The sequence below is a fragment of the Oncorhynchus nerka genome, linkage group LG27 (assembly GCF_034236695.1).
Source record: "Oncorhynchus nerka isolate Pitt River linkage group LG27, Oner_Uvic_2.0, whole genome shotgun sequence".
Classification (NCBI taxonomy): Eukaryota; Metazoa; Chordata; class Actinopteri; order Salmoniformes; family Salmonidae; genus Oncorhynchus; species Oncorhynchus nerka.
The window spans coordinates 79,792,268-79,812,338 of NC_088422.1; the positions used below are offsets into that span (position 1 = coordinate 79,792,268).

The 20,071-nt window shown below is 50.3% G+C and overlaps 1 protein-coding gene across 8 annotated transcripts in view; it reads right to left on the minus strand.

The window, feature by feature from the left end:
- Positions 1–20,071, minus strand: part of chd9 (chromodomain helicase DNA binding protein 9) — a 161,420-nt gene that overhangs the window by 26,598 nt on the left and 114,751 nt on the right. The gene's annotated exons all lie outside the window — the stretch shown is intronic.

A 20,071-nucleotide genomic window follows, 5' to 3' on the forward strand; every position in this document is an offset into this window, starting at 1 on the left:
CTGAACCCGCGTGCCTAGCTCGTCCGCGGTAGATGACTGAAATACTGTGCCTGGCTCGTCACGGTAGATGACTGACATACTGTGCCTGTGTCCGGGTAGATGACTCCTTGCTGCGTCACGGTAGATGACTGACATACTGTGCCTTGCTCGTCACGGTAGATGACTGAAACACGGTGCCCTGCTCGTCACGGCAGATGACTGAAACACGATGCCTAGCTCGTCACGGTAGATGACTGAAACACGGTGCCTAGCTCGTCACGGTAGATGACTGACATACTGTGCCTAGCTCAACACGGTAGATGACTGAACCACGGTGCCTTGCTCGTCACGGTAGATGACTGACATACTGTGCCTAGCTCGTCACGGTAGATGACTGACATACTGTGCCTAGCTCGTCACGGTAGATGACTGAACCACGGTGCCTAGCTCGTCACGGTAGATGACTGAAATACTGTGCCTAGCTCGTCACGGTAGATGACTGAAACACGGTGCCTAGCTCGTCACGGCAGATGACTGACATACTGTGCCTAGCTCGTCACGGTAGATGACTGAACCACGGTGCCTAGCTCGTCACGGTAGATCACTGAAATACTGTGCCTAGCTAATCACGGTAGATGACTGAAACACGGTGCCTAGCTCGTCACGGTAGATGACTGAAATGCTGTGCCTAGCTCGTCACGGTAGATGACTGACATACTGTGCCTAGCTCGTCACGGTAGATGACTGAAACACGATGCCTAGCTCGTCACGGTAGATGACTGAAACACGGTGCCTAGATAGATGACTGACATACTGTGCCTAGCTCAACACGGTAGATGACTGAAACACGGTGCCTAGCTCGTCACGGTAGATGACTGACATACTGTGCCTTGCTCGTCACGGTAGATGACTGACATACTGTGCCTAGCTCGTCACGGTAGATGACTGAAACACGATGCCTAGCTCGTCACGGCAGATGACTGAAACACGGTGCCTAGCTCGTCACGGTAGATAACTGAACCACGGTGCCTGCTCGTCCGATAGATGACTGAAACACGGTGCCTAGCTCGTCACGGTAGATGACTGAAACACGATGCCTAGCTCATCACGGTAGATGACTGGCATACTGTGCCTAGCTCGTCACGGTAGATGACTGACATACTGTGTCTAGCTCGTCACGGTAGATGACTGAAACACGGTGCCTAGCTCGTCACGGTAGATGACTGACATAGTGTGCCTAGCTCGTCACGGTAGATGACTGAAACACGGTGCCTAGCTCGTCACGGTAGATGACTGACATACTGTGCCTAGCTCGTCACGGTAGATGACTGACATACTGTGCCTTGCTCGTCACGGTAGATGACTGACATACTGTGCCTAGCTCATCACGGTAGATGACTGACATACTGTGCCTAGCTCAACACGGTAGATGACTGAAACACGGTGCCTAGCTCGTCACGGTAGATGACTGACATACTGTGCCTTGCTCGTCACGGTAGATGACTGACATACTGTGCCTAGCTCGTCACGGTAGATGAATGAAACACGATGCCTAGCTCGTCACGGCAGATGACTGAAACACGGTGCCTAGCTCGTCACGATAGATGACTGAAACACGGTGCCTAGCTCGTCACGGTAGATGACTGAAACACGGTGCCTAGCTCGTCACGGTAGATGACTGAAACACGATGCCTAGCTCGTCACGGTAGATGACTGACATACTGTGCCTAGCTCGTCACGGTAGATGACTGACATACTGTGCCTAGCTCGTCACGGTAGATGACTGACATACTGTGCCTTGCTCGTCACGGTAGATGACTGACATACTGTGCCTAGCTCGTCACGGTAGATGACTGACATACTGTGCCTAGCTCGTCACGGTAGATGACTGAAATGCTGTGCCTAGCTCGTCACGGTAGATGACTGAAACACGATGCCTAGCTCGTCACGGCAGATGACTGAAACACGATGCCTAGCTCGTCACGGCAGATGACTGAAACACGGTGCCTAGCTCGTCACGGTAGATGACTGACATACTGTGCCTAGATCGTCACGGTAGATGACTGAAACACGGTGCCTAGCTCGTCACGGTAGATGACTGACATACTGTGCCTAGCTCGTCACGGTAGATGACTGAAACACGGTGCCTAGCTCGTCACGGTAGATGACTGAAACACGGTGCCTAGCTCGTCACGGTAGATGACTGAAATACTGTGCCTAGCTCGTCACGGTAGATGACTGAAACACGGTGCCTAGCTCGTCACGGCAGATGACTGACATACTGTGCCTAGCTCGTCACGGTAGATGACTGAACCACGGTGCCTAGCTCGTCACGGTAGATCACTGAAATACTGTGCCTAGCTCGTCACGGTAGATGACTGAACCACGGTGCCTTGCTCGTCACGGTAGATGACTGACATACTGTGCCTAGCTCATCACGGTAGATGACTGACATACTGTGCCTAGCTCGTCACGGTAGATGACTGACATACTGTGCCTAGCTCGTCACGGTAGATGACTGAAACACGGTGCCTAGCTCGTCACGGTAGACGACTGAAATGCTGTGCCTAGCTCGTCACGGTAGATGACTGAAACACGGTGCCTAGCTCGTCACGGTAGATGACTGAAATGCTGTGCCTAGCTTGTCACGGTAGATGACTGACATACTGTGCCTAGCTCGTCACGGTAGATGACTGACATACTGTGCCTTGCTCGTCACGGTAGATGACTGACATACTGTGCCTAGCTCATCACGGTAGATGACTGACATACTGTGCCTAGCTCGTCACGGTAGATGACTGAACCACGGTGCCTAGCTCGTCACGGTAGATGACTGAACCACGGTGCCTTGTTCGTCACGGCAGATGACTGACATACTGTGCCTAGCTCATCACGGTAGATGACTGAACCACGGTGCCTGCTGCCGGTAGATGACTGAAATACTGTGCCCTACTCGTCACGGTAGATGACTGACATACTGTGCCTAGCTCGTCACGGTAGATGACTGAAACACGGTGCCTTGCTCGTCACGGTAGATGACTGACATACTGTGCCTTGCTCGTCACGGTAGATGACTGAAACACGGTGCCTAGCTCGTCACGGCAGATGACTGAAACACGATGCCTAGCTCGTCACGGTAGATGACTGAAACACGGTGCCTAGCTCGTCACGGTAGATGACTGACATACTGTGCCTAGCTCAACACGGTAGATGACTGAACCACGGTGCCTTGCTCGTCACGGTAGATGACTGACATACTGTGCCTAGCTCGTCACGGTAGATGACTGACATACTGTGCCTAGCTCGTCACGGTAGATGACTGAACCACGGTGCCTAGCTCGTCACGGTAGATGACTGAAATACTGTGCCTAGCTCGTCACGGTAGATGACTGAAACACGGTGCCTAGCTCGTCACGGCAGATGACTGACATACTGTGCCTAGCTCGTCACGGTAGATGACTGAACCACGGTGCCTAGCTCGTCACGGTAGATCACTGAAATACTGTGCCTAGCTAATCACGGTAGATGACTGAAACACGGTGCCTAGCTCGTCACGGTAGATGACTGAAATGCTGTGCCTAGCTCGTCACGGTAGATGACTGACATACTGTGCCTAGCTCGTCACGGTAGATGACTGAAACACGATGCCTAGCTCGTCACGGTAGATGACTGAAACACGGTGCCTAGCTCGTCACGGTAGATGACTGACATACTGTGCCTAGCTCAACACGGTAGATGACTGAAACACGGTGCCTAGCTCGTCACGGTAGATGACTGACATACTGTGCCTTGCTCGTCACGGTAGATGACTGACATACTGTGCCTAGCTCGTCACGGTAGATGACTGAAACACGATGCCTAGCTCGTCACGGCAGATGACTGAAACACGGTGCCTAGCTCGTCACGGTAGATAACTGAACCACGGTGCCTAGCTCGTCACGATAGATGACTGAAACACGGTGCCTAGCTCGTCACGGTAGATGACTGAAACACGATGCCTAGCTCATCACGGTAGATGACTGGCATACTGTGCCTAGCTCGTCACGGTAGATGACTGACATACTGTGTCTAGCTCGTCACGGTAGATGACTGAAACACGGTGCCTAGCTCGTCAAGGTAGATGACTGACATAGTGTGCCTAGCTCGTCACGGTAGATGACTGAAACACGGTGCCCTGGCTCGTCACGGTAGATGACTGACATACTGTGCCTAGCTCGTCACGGTAGATGACTGACATACTGTGCCTTGCTCGTCACGGTAGATGACTGACATACTGTGCCTAGCTCATCACGGTAGATGACTGACATACTGTGCCTAGCTCAACACGGTAGATGACTGAAACACGGTGCCTAGCTCGTCACGGTAGATGACTGACATACTGTGCCTTGCTCGTCACGGTAGATGACTGACATACTGTGCCTAGCTCGTCACGGTAGATGAATGAAACACGATGCCTAGCTCGTCACGGCAGATGACTGAAACACGGTGCCTAGCTCGTCACGATAGATGACTGAAACACGGTGCCTAGCTCGTCACGGTAGATGACTGAAACACGGTGCCTAGCTCGTCACGGTAGATGACTGAAACACGATGCCTAGCTCGTCACGGTAGATGACTGACATACTGTGCCTAGCTCGTCACGGTAGATGACTGACATACTGTGCCTAGCTCGTCACGGTAGATGACTGACATACTGTGCCTTGCTCGTCACGGTAGATGACTGACATACTGTGCCTAGCTCATCACGGTAGATGACTGACATACTGTGCCTAGCTCGTCACGGTAGATGACTGACATACTGTGCCTAGCTCGTCACGGTAGATGACTGAAACACAGTGCCTAGCTCGTCACGGTAGACGACTGAAATGCTGTGCCCTGGCTCGTCACGGTAGATGACTGAAACACGGTGCCTAGCTCGTCACGGTAGATGACTGAAACACGATGCCTAGCTCGTCACGGCAGATGACTGAAACACGGTGCCTAGCTCGTCACGGTAGATGACTGACATACTGTGCCTAGATCGTCACGGTAGATGACTGAAACACGGTGCCTAGCTCGTCACGGTAGATGACTGACATACTGTGCCTAGCTCGTCACGGTAGATGACTGAAACACGGTGCCTAGCTCGTCAAGGTAGATGACTGAAACACGATGCCTAGCTCGTCACGGCAGATGACTGAAACACGGTGCCTAGCTGAAGATAACTGAACCACGGTGCCTAGCTCGTCACGATAGATGACTGAAACACGGTGCCTAGCTCGTCACGGTAGATGACTGAAACACGATGCCTAGCTCGTCACGGTAGATGACTGACATACTGTGCCTAGCTCGTCATGGTAGATGACTGACATACTGTGCCTAGCTCGTCACGGTAGATGACTGAAACACGGTGCCTAGCTCGTCACGGTAGATGACTGACATACTGTGCCTAGCTCGTCACGGTAGATGACTGAAACACGGTGCCTAGCTCGTCACGGTAGATGACTGACATACTGTGCCTAGCTCGTCACGGTAGATGACTGACATACTGTGCCTAGCTCGTCACGGTAGATGACTGACATACTGTGCCTTGCTCGTCACGGTAGATGACTGACATACTGTGCCTAGCTCATCACGGTAGATGACTGACATACTGTGCCTGGCTTCAAATCTCGTCCACGGTAGATGACTGACATACTGTGCCTAGCTCGTCACGGTAGATGACTGAAACACGGTAGACGACTGAAATGCTGTGCCTAGCTCGTCACGGTAGATGACTGAAACACGGTGACTGACAGTAGATGACTGAAATGCTGTGCCTAGCTCGTCACGGTAGATGACTGACATACTGTGCCTAGCTCGTCACGGTAGATGACTGACATACTGTGCCTAGCTCGTCACGGTAGATGACTGAAATGCTGTGCCTAGCTCGTCACGGTAGATGACTGAAACACGATGCCTAGCTCGTCACGGCAGATGACTGAAACACGATGCCTAGCTCGTCACGGCAGATGACTGAAACACGGTGCCTAGCTCGTCACGGTAGATGACTGACATACTGTGCCTAGATCGTCACGGTAGATGACTGAAACACGGTGCCTAGCTCGTCACGGTAGATGACTGACATACTGTGCCTAGCTCGTCACGGTAGATGACTGATCCACGGTGCCTTGCTCGTCACGGCAGATGACTGACATACTGTGCCTAGCTCATCACGGTAGATGACTGAAACACGGTGCCTGGCTCGCTAGATGACTGAAATGCTGTGCCTAGCTCGTCACGGTAGATGACTGACAAGCTCGTCACGGTAGATGACTGAAACACGATGCCTAGCTCGTAGATGACTGAAACACGGTGCCTAGAGATGACTGACATACTGTGCCTAGCTCAACACGGTAGATGACTGAGTCACGGTAGATGACTGACATACTGTGCCTTGCTCGTCACGGTAGATGACTGACATACTGTGCCTACTGTCACGGTGATGACCACGATGCCCTGGCTCGTCACGGCAGATGACTGAAATACGATGCCTAGCTCGTCACGGTAGATAACTGAACCACGGTGCCTAGCTCGTCACGATAGATGACTGAAACACGGTGCCTAGCTCGTCACGGTAGATGACTGAAACACGATGCCTAGCTCATCGCGGTAGATGACTGGCATACTGTGCTCGTCACGGTAGATGACTGACATACTGTGTCTAGCTCGTCACGGTAGATGACTGAAACACGGTGCCTAGCTCGTCACGGTAGATGACTGACATAGTGTGCCTGGCTCGTCCGCGGTAGATGACTGAAACACGGTGCCTAGCTCGTCACGGTAGATGACTGACATACTGTGCCTAGCTCGTCACGGTAGATGACTGACATACTGTGCCTTGCTCGTCACGGTAGATGACTGACATACTGTGCCTAGCTCATCACGGTAGATGACTGACATACTGTGCCTAGCTCAACGGTAGATGACTGAAACACGGTGCCTAGCTCGTCACGGTAGATGACTGACATACTGTGCCTTGCTCGTCACGGTAGATGACTGACATACTGTGCCCTGCTTCGTCACGGTAGATGAATGAAACACGATGCCTAGCTCGTCACGGCAGATGACTGAAACCACGGTGCCTGATAGATGCTGAAACTGCCTAGCTCGTCACGGTAGATGACTGAAACACGGTGCCTGCCTAGATGACTGAAACACGATGCCTGCTGTCACGGTAGATGACTGACATACTGTGCCTAGATGTCACGGTAGATGACTGACATACTGTGCCTAGCTCGTCACGGTAGATGACTGACATACTGTGCCTTGCTCGTCACGGTAGATGACTGACATACTGTGCCTAGCTCATCACGGTAGATGACTGACATACTGTGCCTAGCTCGTCACGGTAGATGACTGACATACTGTGCCTAGCTCACACGGTAGATGACTGAAACACAGTGCCTAGCTCGTCCGCGGTAGATGACTGAAATGCTGTGCCTAGCTCGTCACGGTAGATGACTGAAACACGGTGCCTGGCTCGTCACGGTAGATGACTGAAACACGATGCCTAGCTCGTCACGGCAGATGACTGAAACACGGTGCCTAGCTCGTCACGGTAGATGACTGACATACTGTGCCTAGATCGTCCGCGGTAGATGACTGAAACACGGTGCCTAGCTCGTCACGGTAGATGACTGACATACTGTGCCTAGCTCGTCGCGGTAGATGACTGAAACACGGTGCCTAGCTCGTCAAGGTAGATGACTGAAACACGATGCCTAGCTCGTCACGGCAGATGACTGAAACACGGTGCCTAGCTCGTCCGGTAGATAACTGAACCACGGTGCCTAGCTCGTCACGATAGATGACTGAAACACGGTGCCTGGCTCGTCACGGTAGATGACTGAAACACGATGCCTAGCTCGTCACGGTAGATGACTGACATACTGTGCCTAGCTCGTCATGGTAGATGACTGACATACTGTGCCTAGCTCGTCACGGTAGATGACTGAAACACGGTGCCTGGCTCGTCACGGTAGATGACTGACATACTGTGCCTGGCTCGTCACGGTAGATGACTGAAACACGGTGCCTAGCTCGTCACGGTAGATGACTGACATACTGTGCCTGGCGCTGCCACGGTAGATGACTGACATACTGTGCCTAGCTCGTCACGGTAGATGACTGACATACTGTGCCTTGCTCGTCACGGTAGATGACTGACATACTGTGCCTAGCTCATCACGGTAGATGACTGAAACACGGTGCCTAGCTCGTCACGGTAGATGACTGACATACTGTGCCTTGCTCGTCACGGTAGATGACTGACATACTGTGCCTAGCTCGTCACGGTAGATGAATGAAACACGATGCCTAGCTCGTCACGGCAGATGACTGAAACACGGTGCCTAGCTCGTCACGATAGATGACTGAAACACGGTGCCTAGCTCGTCACGGTAGATGACTGAAACACGGTGCCTAGCTCGTCACGGTAGATGACTGAAACACGATGCCTAGCTCGTCACGGTAGATGACTGACATACTGTGCCTAGCTCGTCACGGTAGATGACTGACATACTGTGCCTAGCTCGTCACGGTAGATGACTGACATACTGTGCCTTGCTCGTCACGGTAGATGACTGACATACTGTGCCTAGCTCATCACGGTAGATGACTGACATACTGTGCCTAGCTCGTCACGGTAGATGACTGACATACTGTGCCTAGCTTCGTCACGGTAGATGACTGAAACACAGTGCCTAGCTCGTCACGGTAGACGACTGAAATGCTGTGCCTAGCTCGTCACGGTAGATGACTGAAACACGGTGCCTAGCTCGTCACGGTAGATGACTGAAACACGGTGCCTAGCTCGTCACGGCAGATGACTGAAACACGGTGCCTAGCTCGTCACGGTAGATGACTGACATACTGTGCCTAGATCGTCACGGTAGATGACTGAAACACGGTGCCTAGCTCGTCACGGTAGATGACTGACATACTGTGCCTAGCTCGTCACGGTAGATGACTGAAACACGGTGCCTAGCTCGTCAAGGTAGATGACTGAAACACGATGCCTAGCTCGTCACGGCAGATGACTGAAACACGGTGCCTAGCTCGTCACGGTAGATAACTGAACCACGGTGCCTAGCTCGTCACGATAGATGACTGAAACACGGTGCCTAGCTCGTCACGGTAGATGACTGAAACACGATGCCTAGCTCGTCACGGTAGATGACTGACATACTGTGCCTAGCTCGTCATGGTAGATGACTGACATACTGTGCCTAGCTCGTCACGGTAGATGACTGAAACACGGTGCCTAGCTCGTCACGGTAGATGACTGACATACTGTGCCTAGCTCGTCACGGTAGATGACTGAAACACGGTGCCTAGCTCGTCACGGTAGATGACTGACATACTGTGCCTAGCTCGTCACGGTAGATGACTGACATACTGTGCCTAGCTCGTCACGGTAGATGACTGACATACTGTGCCTTGCTCGTCACGGTAGATGACTGACATACTGTGCCTAGCTCATCACGGTAGATGACTGACATACTGTGCCTAGCTCGTCACGGTAGATGACTGACATACTGTGCCTAGCTCGTCACGGTAGATGACTGAAACACGGTGCCTAGCTCGTCACGGTAGACGACTGAAATGCTGTGCCTAGCTCGTCACGGTAGATGACTGAAACACGGTGCCTAGCTCGTCACAGTAGATGACTGAAATGCTGTGCCTAGCTCGTCACGGTAGATGACTGACATACTGTGCCTAGCTCGTCACGGTAGATGACTGACATACTGTGCCTAGCTCGTCACGGTAGATGACTGAAATGCTGTGCCTAGCTCGTCACGGTAGATGACTGAAACACGATGCCTAGCTCGTCACGGCAGATGACTGAAACACGATGCCTAGCTCGTCACGGCAGATGACTGAAACACGGTGCCTAGCTCGTCACGGTAGATGACTGACATACTGTGCCTAGATCGTCACGGTAGATGACTGAAACACGGTGCCTAGCTCGTCACGGTAGATGACTGACATACTGTGCCTAGCTCGTCACGGTAGATGACTGATCCACGGTGCCTTGCTCGTCACGGCAGATGACTGACATACTGTGCCTAGCTCATCACGGTAGATGACTGAAACACGGTGCCTAGCTCGTCACGGTAGATGACTGAAATGCTGTGCCTAGCTCGTCACGGTAGATGACTGACATACTGTGCCTAGCTCGTCACGGTAGATGACTGAAACACGATGCCTAGCTCGTCACGGTAGATGACTGAAACACGGTGCCTAGCTCGTCACGGTAGATGACTGACATACTGTGCCTAGCTCAACACGGTAGATGACTGAAACACGGTGCCTAGCTCGTCACGGTAGATGACTGACATACTGTGCCTTGCTCGTCACGGTAGATGACTGACATACTGTGCCTAGCTCGTCACGGTAGATGACTGAAACACGATGCCTAGCTCGTCACGGCAGATGACTGAAACACGGTGCCTAGCTCGTCACGGTAGATAACTGAACCACGGTGCCTAGCTCGTCACGATAGATGACTGAAACACGGTGCCTAGCTCGTCACGGTAGATGACTGAAACACGATGCCTAGCTCATCACGGTAGATGACTGGCATACTGTGCCTAGCTCGTCACGGTAGATGACTGACATACTGTGTCTAGCTCGTCACGGTAGATGACTGAAACACGGTGCCTAGCTCGTCACGGTAGATGACTGACATAGTGTGCCTAGCTCGTCACGGTAGATGACTGAAACACGGTGCCTAGCTCGTCACGGTAGATGACTGACATACTGTGCCTAGCTCGTCACGGTAGATGACTGACATACTGTGCCTTGCTCGTCACGGTAGATGACTGACATACTGTGCCTAGCTCATCACGGTAGATGACTGACATACTGTGCCTAGCTCAACACGGTAGATGACTGAAACACGGTGCCTAGCTCGTCACGGTAGATGACTGACATACTGTGCCTTGCTCGTCACGGTAGATGACTGACATACTGTGCCTAGCTCGTCACGGTAGATGAATGAAACACGATGCCTAGCTCGTCACGGCAGATGACTGAAACACGGTGCCTAGCTCGTCCACGATAGATGACTGAAACACGGTGCCTGGCTCGTCACGGTAGATGACTGAAACACGGTGCCTAGCTCGTCACGGTAGATGACTGAAACACGATGCCTAGCTCGTCACGGTAGATGACTGACATACTGTGCCCTGGCTTCGTCCACGGTAGATGACTGACATACTGTGCCTAGCTCGTCACGGTAGATGACTGACATACTGTGCCTTGCTCGTCACGGTAGATGACTGACATACTGTGCCTAGCTCATCACGGTAGATGACTGACATACTGTGCCTAGCTCGTCACGGTAGATGACTGACATACTGTGCCTGGCTCGTCACGGTAGATGACTGAAACACAGTGCCTAGCTCGTCACGGTAGACGACTGAAATGCTGTGCCTTTCAGCTCGTCACGGTAGATGACTGACTGAAACACGGTGCCTAGCTCGTCACGGTAGATGACTGAAACACGATGCCTAGCTCGTCACGGCAGATGACTGAAACACGGTGCCTGGCTCGTCACGGTAGATGACTGACATACTGTGCCTAGATCGTCACGGTAGATGACTGAAACACGGTGCCTGGCTCGTCACGGTAGATGACTGACATACTGTGCCTAGCTCGTCACGGTAGATGACTGAAACACGGTGCCTAGCTCGTCAAGGTAGATGACTGAAACACGATGCCTAGCTCGTCACGGCAGATGACTGAAACACGGTGCCTAGCTCGTCACGGTAGATAACTGAACCACGGTGCCTGGCTTTCGTCACGATAGATGACTGAAACACGGTGCCTAGCTCGTCACGGTAGATGACTGAAACACGATGCCTAGCTCGTCACGGTAGATGACTGACATACTGTGCCTAGCTCGTCATGGTAGATGACTGACATACTGTGCCTAGCTCGTCACGGTAGATGACTGAAACACGGTGCCTAGCTCGTCACGGTAGATGACTGACATACTGTGCCTAGCTCGTCACGGTAGATGACTGAAACACGGTGCCTAGCTCGTCACGGTAGATGACTGACATACTGTGCCTAGCTCGTCACGGTAGATGACTGACATACTGTGCCCTAGCTCGTCACGGTAGATGACTGACATACTGTGCCTTGCTCGTCACGGTAGATGACTGACATACTGTGCCTAGCTCATCACGGTAGATGACTGACATACTGTGCCTAGCTCGTCACGGTAGATGACTGACATACTGTGCCTAGCTCGTCACGGTAGATGACTGAAACACGGTGCCTGGCTGTCACGGTAGCGACTGAAATGCTGTGCCTAGCTCGTCACGGTAGATGACTGAAACACGGTGCCTAGCTCGTCACAGTAGATGACTGAAATGCTGTGCCTAGCTCGTCACGGTAGATGACTGACATACTGTGCCTAGCTCGTCACGGTAGATGACTGACATACTGTGCCTAGCTCGTCACGGTAGATGACTGAAATGCTGTGCCTAGCTCGTCACGGTAGATGACTGAAACACGATGCCTAGCTCGTCACGGCAGATGACTGAAACACGATGCCTAGCTCGTCACGGCAGATGACTGAAACACGGTGCCTAGCTCGTCACGGTAGATGACTGACATACTGTGCCTAGATCGTCACGGTAGATGACTGAAACACGGTGCCTAGCTCGTCACGGTAGATGACTGACATACTGTGCCTAGCTCGTCACGGTAGATGACTGATCCACGGTGCCTTGCTCGTCACGGCAGATGACTGACATACTGTGCCTAGCTCATCACGGTAGATGACTGACATACTGTGCCTAGCTCGTCACGGTAGATGACTGACATACTGTGCCTAGCTCGTCACGGTAGATGACTGAAACACGGTGCCTAGCTCGTCACGGTAGACGACTGAAATGCTGTGCCTAGCTCGTCACGGTAGATGACTGAAACACGGTGCCTAGCTCGTCACGGTAGATGACTGACATACTGTGCCTACAGATGACTGAAACACGGTGCCTAGCTGCGTCACGGTAGATGACTGAAACACGGTGCCTAGCTCGTCACGGTAGATGACTGAAATACTGTGCCTGGCTCGATCACGGTAGATGACTGAAACACGGTGCCTAGCTGTCACGGCAGATGACTGACATACTGTGCCTAGCTCGTCACGGTAGATGACTGAACCACGGTGCCTAGCTCGTCACGGTAGATCACTGAAATACTGTGCCTAGCTCGTCACGGTAGATGACTGAAACACGGTGCCTAGCTCGTCACGGTAGATGACTGAAATGCTGTGCCTAGCTCGTCACGGTAGATGACTGACATACTGTGCCTAGCTCGTCACGGTAGATGACTGACATACTGTGCCTAGCTCGTCACGGTAGATGACTGAAATGCTGTGCCTAGCTCGTCACGGTAGATGACTGAAACACGATGCCTAGCTCGTCACGGCAGATGACTGAAACACGATGCCTAGCTCGTCACGGCAGATGACTGAAACACGGTGCCTAGCTCGTCACGGTAGATGACTGACATACTGTGCCTAGATCGTCACGGTAGATGACTGAAACTCGGTGCCTAGCTCGTCACGGTAGATGACTGACATACTGTGCCTAGCTCGTCACGGTAGATGACTGAAACACGGTGCCTAGCTCGTCACGGTAGATGACTGAAACACGGTGCCTAGCTCGTCACGGTAGATGACTGAAATACTGTGCCTAGCTCGTCACGGTAGATGACTGAAACACGGTGCCTAGCTCGTCACGGCAGATGACTGACATACTGTGCCTAGCTCGTCACGGTAGATGACTGAACCACGGTGCCTAGCTTGTCACGGTAGATCACTGAAATACTGTGCCTAGCTCGTCACGGTAGATGACTGAACCACGGTGCCTTGCTCGTCACGGTAGATGACTGACATACTGTGCCTAGCTCGTCACGGTAGATGACTGACATACTGTGCCTAGCTCGTCACGGTAGATGACTGAACCACGGTGCCTAGCTCGTCACGGTAGATGACTGAACCACGGTGCCTTGCTCGTCACGGCAGATGACTGACATACTGTGCCTAGCTCATCACGGTAGATGACTGACATACTGTGCCTAGCTCGTCACGGTAGATGACTGACATACTGTGCCTAGCTCGTCACGGTAGATGACTGAAACACGGTGCCTAGCTCGTCACGGTAGACGACTGAAATGCTGTGCCTAGCTCGTCACGGTAGATGACTGAAACACGGTGCCTAGCTCGTCACGGTAGATGACTGAAATGCTGTGCCTAGCTTGTCACGGTAGATGACTGACATACTGTGCCTAGCTCGTCACGGTAGATGACTGACATACTGTGCCTAGCTCGTCACGGTAGATGACTGAAATGCTGTGCCTAGCTCGTCACGGTAGATGACTGAAACACGATGCCTAGCTCGTCACGGCAGATGACTGAAACACGATGCCTAGCTCGTCATGGCAGATGACTGAAACACGGTGCCTAGCTCGTCACGGTAGATGACTGACATACTGTGCCTAGATCGTCACGGTAGATGACTGAAACACGGTGCCTAGCTCGTCACGGTAGATGACTGACATACTGTGCCTAGCTCGTCACGGTAGATGACTGAAACACGGTGCCTAGCTCGTCACGGTAGATGACTGAAACACGGTGCCTAGCTCGTCACGGTAGATGACTGAAATACTGTGCCTAGCTCGTCACGGTAGATGACTGAAACACGGTGCCTAGCTCGTCACGGCAGATGACTGACATACTGTGCCTAGCTCGTCACGGTAGATGACTGAACCACGGTGCCTAGCTCGTCACGGTAGATCACTGAAATACTGTGCCTAGCTCGTCACGGTAGATGACTGAACCACGGTGCCTTGCTCGTCACGGTAGATGACTGACATACTGTGCCTAGCTCGTCACGGTAGATGACTGACATACTGTGCCTAGCTCGTCACGGTAGATGACTGAACCACGGTGCCTAGCTCGTCACGGTAGATGACTGAACCACGGTGCCTTGCTCGTCACGGCAGATGACTGACATACTGTGCCTAGCTCGTCACGGTAGATGACTGAACCACGGTGCCTAGCTCGTCACGGTAGATGACTGAAATACTGTGCCTAGCTCGTCACGGTAGATGACTGACATACTGTGCCTAGCTCGTCACGGTAGATGACTGAAACACGGTGCCTTGCTCGTCACGGTAGATGACTGACATACTGTGCCAAGCTCGTCACGGTAGATGACTGAAACACGGTGCCTTGCTCGTCACGGTAGATGACTGACATACTGTGCCTAGCTCGTCACGGTAGATGACTGACATACTGTGCCTAGCTCGTCACGGTAGATGACTGAAACACGGTGCCTTGCTCGTCACGGTAGATGACTGACATACTGTGCCTTGCTCGTCACGGTAGATGACTGAAACATGGTGCCTAGCTCGTCACGGCAGATGACTGAAACACGATGCCTAGCTCGTCACGGTAGATGACTGAAACACGGTGCCTAGCTCGTCACGGTAGATGACTGACATACTGTGCCTAGCTCGACACGGTAGATGACTGAAACACGGTGCCTAGCTCGTCACGGTAGATGACTGACATACTGTGCCTTGCTCGTCACGGTAGATGACTGAAACACGGTGCCTAGCTCGTCACGGTAGATGACTGACATACTGTGCCTAGCTCGTCACGGTAGATGACTGACATACTGTGCCTAGCTCGTCACGGTAGATGACTGACATACTGTGCCTTGCTCATCACGGTAGATGACTGACATACTGTGCCTAGCTCATCACGGTAGATGACTGACATACTGTGCCTAGCTCGTCACGGTAGATGACTGAAACACGGTGCCTAGCTCGTCATGGTAGACGACTGAAATGCTGTGCCTAGCTCGTCACGGTAGATGACTGAAACACGGTGCCTAGCTCGTCACGGTAGATGACTGACATACTGTGCCTAGCTCGTCACGGTAGATGACTGAAACACGGTGCCTGGCTTCGTCAAGATGACTGACATACTGTGCCTAGCTCGTCACGGTAGATGACTGACATACTGTGCCTAGCTCGTCACGGTAGATGACTGACATACTGTGCCTTGCTCGTCACGGTAGATGACTGACATACTGTGCCTAGCTCATCACGGTAGATGACTGACATACTGTGCCTAGCTCGTCACGGTAGATGACTGAAACACGGTGCCTAGCTCGTCACGGTAGACCACTGAAATGCTGTGCCTAGCTCGTCACGGTAGATGACTGAAACACGGTGCCTAGCTCGTCACGGTAGATGACTGAAATGCTGTGCCTAGCTCGTCACGGTAGATGACTGACATACTGTGCCTAGCTCGTCACGGTAGATGACTGACATACTGTGCCTAGCTCGTCACGGTAGATGACTGAAACACGGTGCCTAGCTCGTCACGGTAGATGACTGAAACACGGTGCCTAGCTCGTCACGGTAGATGACTGACATACTGTGCCTAGCTCGTCATGGTACATCAACTGTCCATGCAAAGGGAAACATCTTGTATTGTTGTATATACTGTATAAATGTTGTCTTCAATGATACATACACAGGCCCAAAATGGAGTGGGATAGAAAATATGCAGTCACTGTGTAGTTAGTCCCTCATGCAGTGTCTGTGCCATAGAGAGTGAGACAGTGTCTGTGCCATAGAGAGCGAGACGGTGTCTGTGCCATAGAGAGCGATACAGTGTCTGTGCCATAGAGAGCGATACAGTGTCTGTGCCATAGAGAGCGAGACAGTGTCTGTGCCATAGAGAGCGAGACAGTGTCTGTGCCATAGAGAGCGAGACAGTGTCTGTGCCATAGAGTGAGACAGTGTCTGTGCCAGAGAGTGACAGTGTCTGTGCCATAGAGACTGAGACAGTGTCTGTGCCACAGAGACTGAGACAGTGTCTGTGCCATAGGGAGTGAGACAATGTCTGTGCCATAGGGAGTGAGACAAAGTATGTGCCATAGAGATGAGTGGTGTGATATGATGTGATCTCTGGGCTGGCAGGGAGAGGAGAGAAGAGAGAGGCAGGCTGAGTCAGAGGAGAGATGCTGTTTCCATGACGTACCCAGCCAGGCATAAATTAGGAGGTGGAAGGTGGAGGGTGGTGGGTGGAGTATGGTATGCCTGATCTGTGATAGACTGGCATACATTCTAGTCTCCCTTCCTCTCTTAAGCTAGGGTCTGAGAAAATCTAGTTTAAAAAAAAATCTGTCTAACAGTGTGGCAGGTTAAAAGGTCCAGTGTAGATTTCTTCAGATGGTGTGTGTGGCCCTAGCTTTACACATTCAGTATGACAAAAGTGGAAAGGGAGTGACATGAGAACACCCCCTCTGCAGGCAGAGCTGTGAGCTCCAGTGCTGAGGCTCAGGTCCAGGCCTCTCCCCTCCCTCCCTGCCTCTGAGGGGCTGTGCCCTGGGTCTCCCTGCAGCAGCTGCAGTTTCCTGTGGCTGTCAGCAAGGCCCTACATCACTCTTTCCCTCTCTCTCTTACACTCAGACAGACAGCCTGGAGTGTGGGAGGTATCTGACGGAGAAGGGAACCTCTCTGCCCCAGACATAGAGCTCATACATGCACATGAGTATGAGTACTCACACACACACACACACACAATACAAACAGTCCACATGATACAAACAGTCAGATACATAAAGGTAAACACACACCCACAATCACATGCAGATCATATATACGGCATGTATTAGCGGCAAGTCATACTGAGAATGTTACACATATCCCAACAGAACACAGGCCTCGTCAGTCTTAACCTTACATTCCTAACAGGCCAGTACTAGTAGCTACACAGTATTGAACACACATCTTCTAAATGTCATTATCATAGGACAGGGTTCTGGATCTCTGTGTGGGACAGGGATAGTAGGGGGCCATGCCTGTGCATGCCCCATCCCCACGCCAGTCCACATTCCTCCCTGAGGGGAAAACGCGGAGGTCAGCAAAGCCACAGAGTGTGTCCCCGTTTGACCAGAGAGCCTCCCATCGGACGATGCCTGGCTTCAGCACTACTGCTCTGGGAACAATGCGGAACTTTCTGTGGAAGCCCTGCATGACTCTGTTTAAAGCAGGATGGCAGGAGACAAACCCCCCAAACAACCCCGTTTAGAAAGACAGCAACCGAAATCTATTTACTGTAGTTTAACACATTTCACCATCATCTAGTTGGCTAAGTTTTATATCTCAACAACCATCATCTAGTTGGATAAGTTTTATATCTCAACAACCATTATCTAGTTGGATAAGTTTTATATCTCAACAACCATCATCTAGTTGGATAAGTTTATTATCTCAACAACCATCATCTACATGTATTTGGCTAAGTTTTATATCTCAACAACCATCATCTACATGTATTTGGCTAAGTTTTATATCTCAACAACCATCATCTACATGTATTTGGCTAAGTTTTATATCAACAACCATTATCTATTTGGATAAGTTTTATATCAACAACCATTATCTATTTGGATAAGTTTTATATCTCAACAACCATTATCTATTTGGATAAGTTTTATATCTCAACAACCATTATCTAGTTGGATAAGTTTTATATCTCAACAACCATTATCTAGTTGGATAAGTTTTATATCTCAACAACCATTATCTAGTTGGATAAGTTTTATATCTCAACAACCATTATCTAGTTGGATAAGTTTTATATCTCAACAACCATCATCTAGTTGGATCAGTTTTATATCTCAACAACCATTATCTAGTTGGATAAGTTTTATATCTCAACAACCATCATCTAGTTGGATAAGTTTTATATCTCAACAACCATCATCTAGTTGGATCAGTTTTATATCTCAACAACCATCATCTAGTTGGATAAGTTTTATATCTCAACAACCATCATCTAGTTGGATCAGTTTTATATCTCAACAACCATCATCTAGTTGGATCAGTTTTATATCTCAACAACCATTATCTAGTTGGATAAGTTTTATATCTCAACAACCATTATCTAGTTGGATAAGTTTTATATCTCAACAACCATTATCTATTTGGATAAGTTTTATATCTCAACAACCATTATCTAGTTGGATAAGTTTTATATCTCAACAACCATTATCTGCTAACTTATAGGTTCATATTTCAAACCATTTCATTGGATGTAAGAGTTGTTTTCTTCTCCCCATCATCTATGTAGCTTTATATAAAATATAATACATCCCTGGCTGTAGTGTTTATCACTCCAGTGTTAATCTGCAAAATTGTATTATTCGCCTACCTCCTCATGCCTTTTGCACACATTGTATATAGACTGCCCATTTTTTTTCCTACTGTGTTATTGACTTGTTAATTTTTACTCCATGTGTAACTCTGTGTTGTCTGTTCACTCTGCTATGCTTTATCTTGGCCAGGTCGCAGTTGTAAATGAGAACTTGTTCTCAACTAGCCTACCTGGTTAAATAAAGGTGTTCTCAACTAGCCTACCTGGTTAAATAAAGGTGTTCTCAACTAGCCTACCTGGTTAAATAAAGGTGTTCTCAACTAGCCTACCTGGTTAAATAAAGGTGTTCTCAACTAGCCTACCTGGTTAAATAAAGGTGTTCTCAACTAGCCTACCTGGTTAAATAAAGGTGTTCTCAACTAGCCTACCTGGTTAAATATAAAGGTGTTCTCAACTAGCCTACCTGGTTAAATAAAGGTGTTCTCAACTAGCCTACCTGGTTAAATAAAGGTGTTCTCAACTAGCCTACCTGGTTAAATAAAGGTGTTCTCAACTAGCCTACCTGGTTAAATAAAGGTGTTCTCAACTAGCCTACCTGGTTAAATAAAGGTGTTCTCAACTAGCCTACCTGGTTAAATAAAGGTGTTCTCAACTAGCCTACCTGGTTAAATAAAGGTGTTCTCAACTAGCCTACCTGGTTAAATAAAGGTGTTCTCAACTAGCCTACCTGGTTAAATAAAGGTTAAATAAAAAAAAATAAAAAAAAGTGTAATCAGTTTTTCTATCTGTCAATAAAAGATCAATGACAGCTATTAGTTTGTGTTAAAATCCCATTCAGAGGATTATCATTCAGCAGTGTAATCTATAATCTGATTC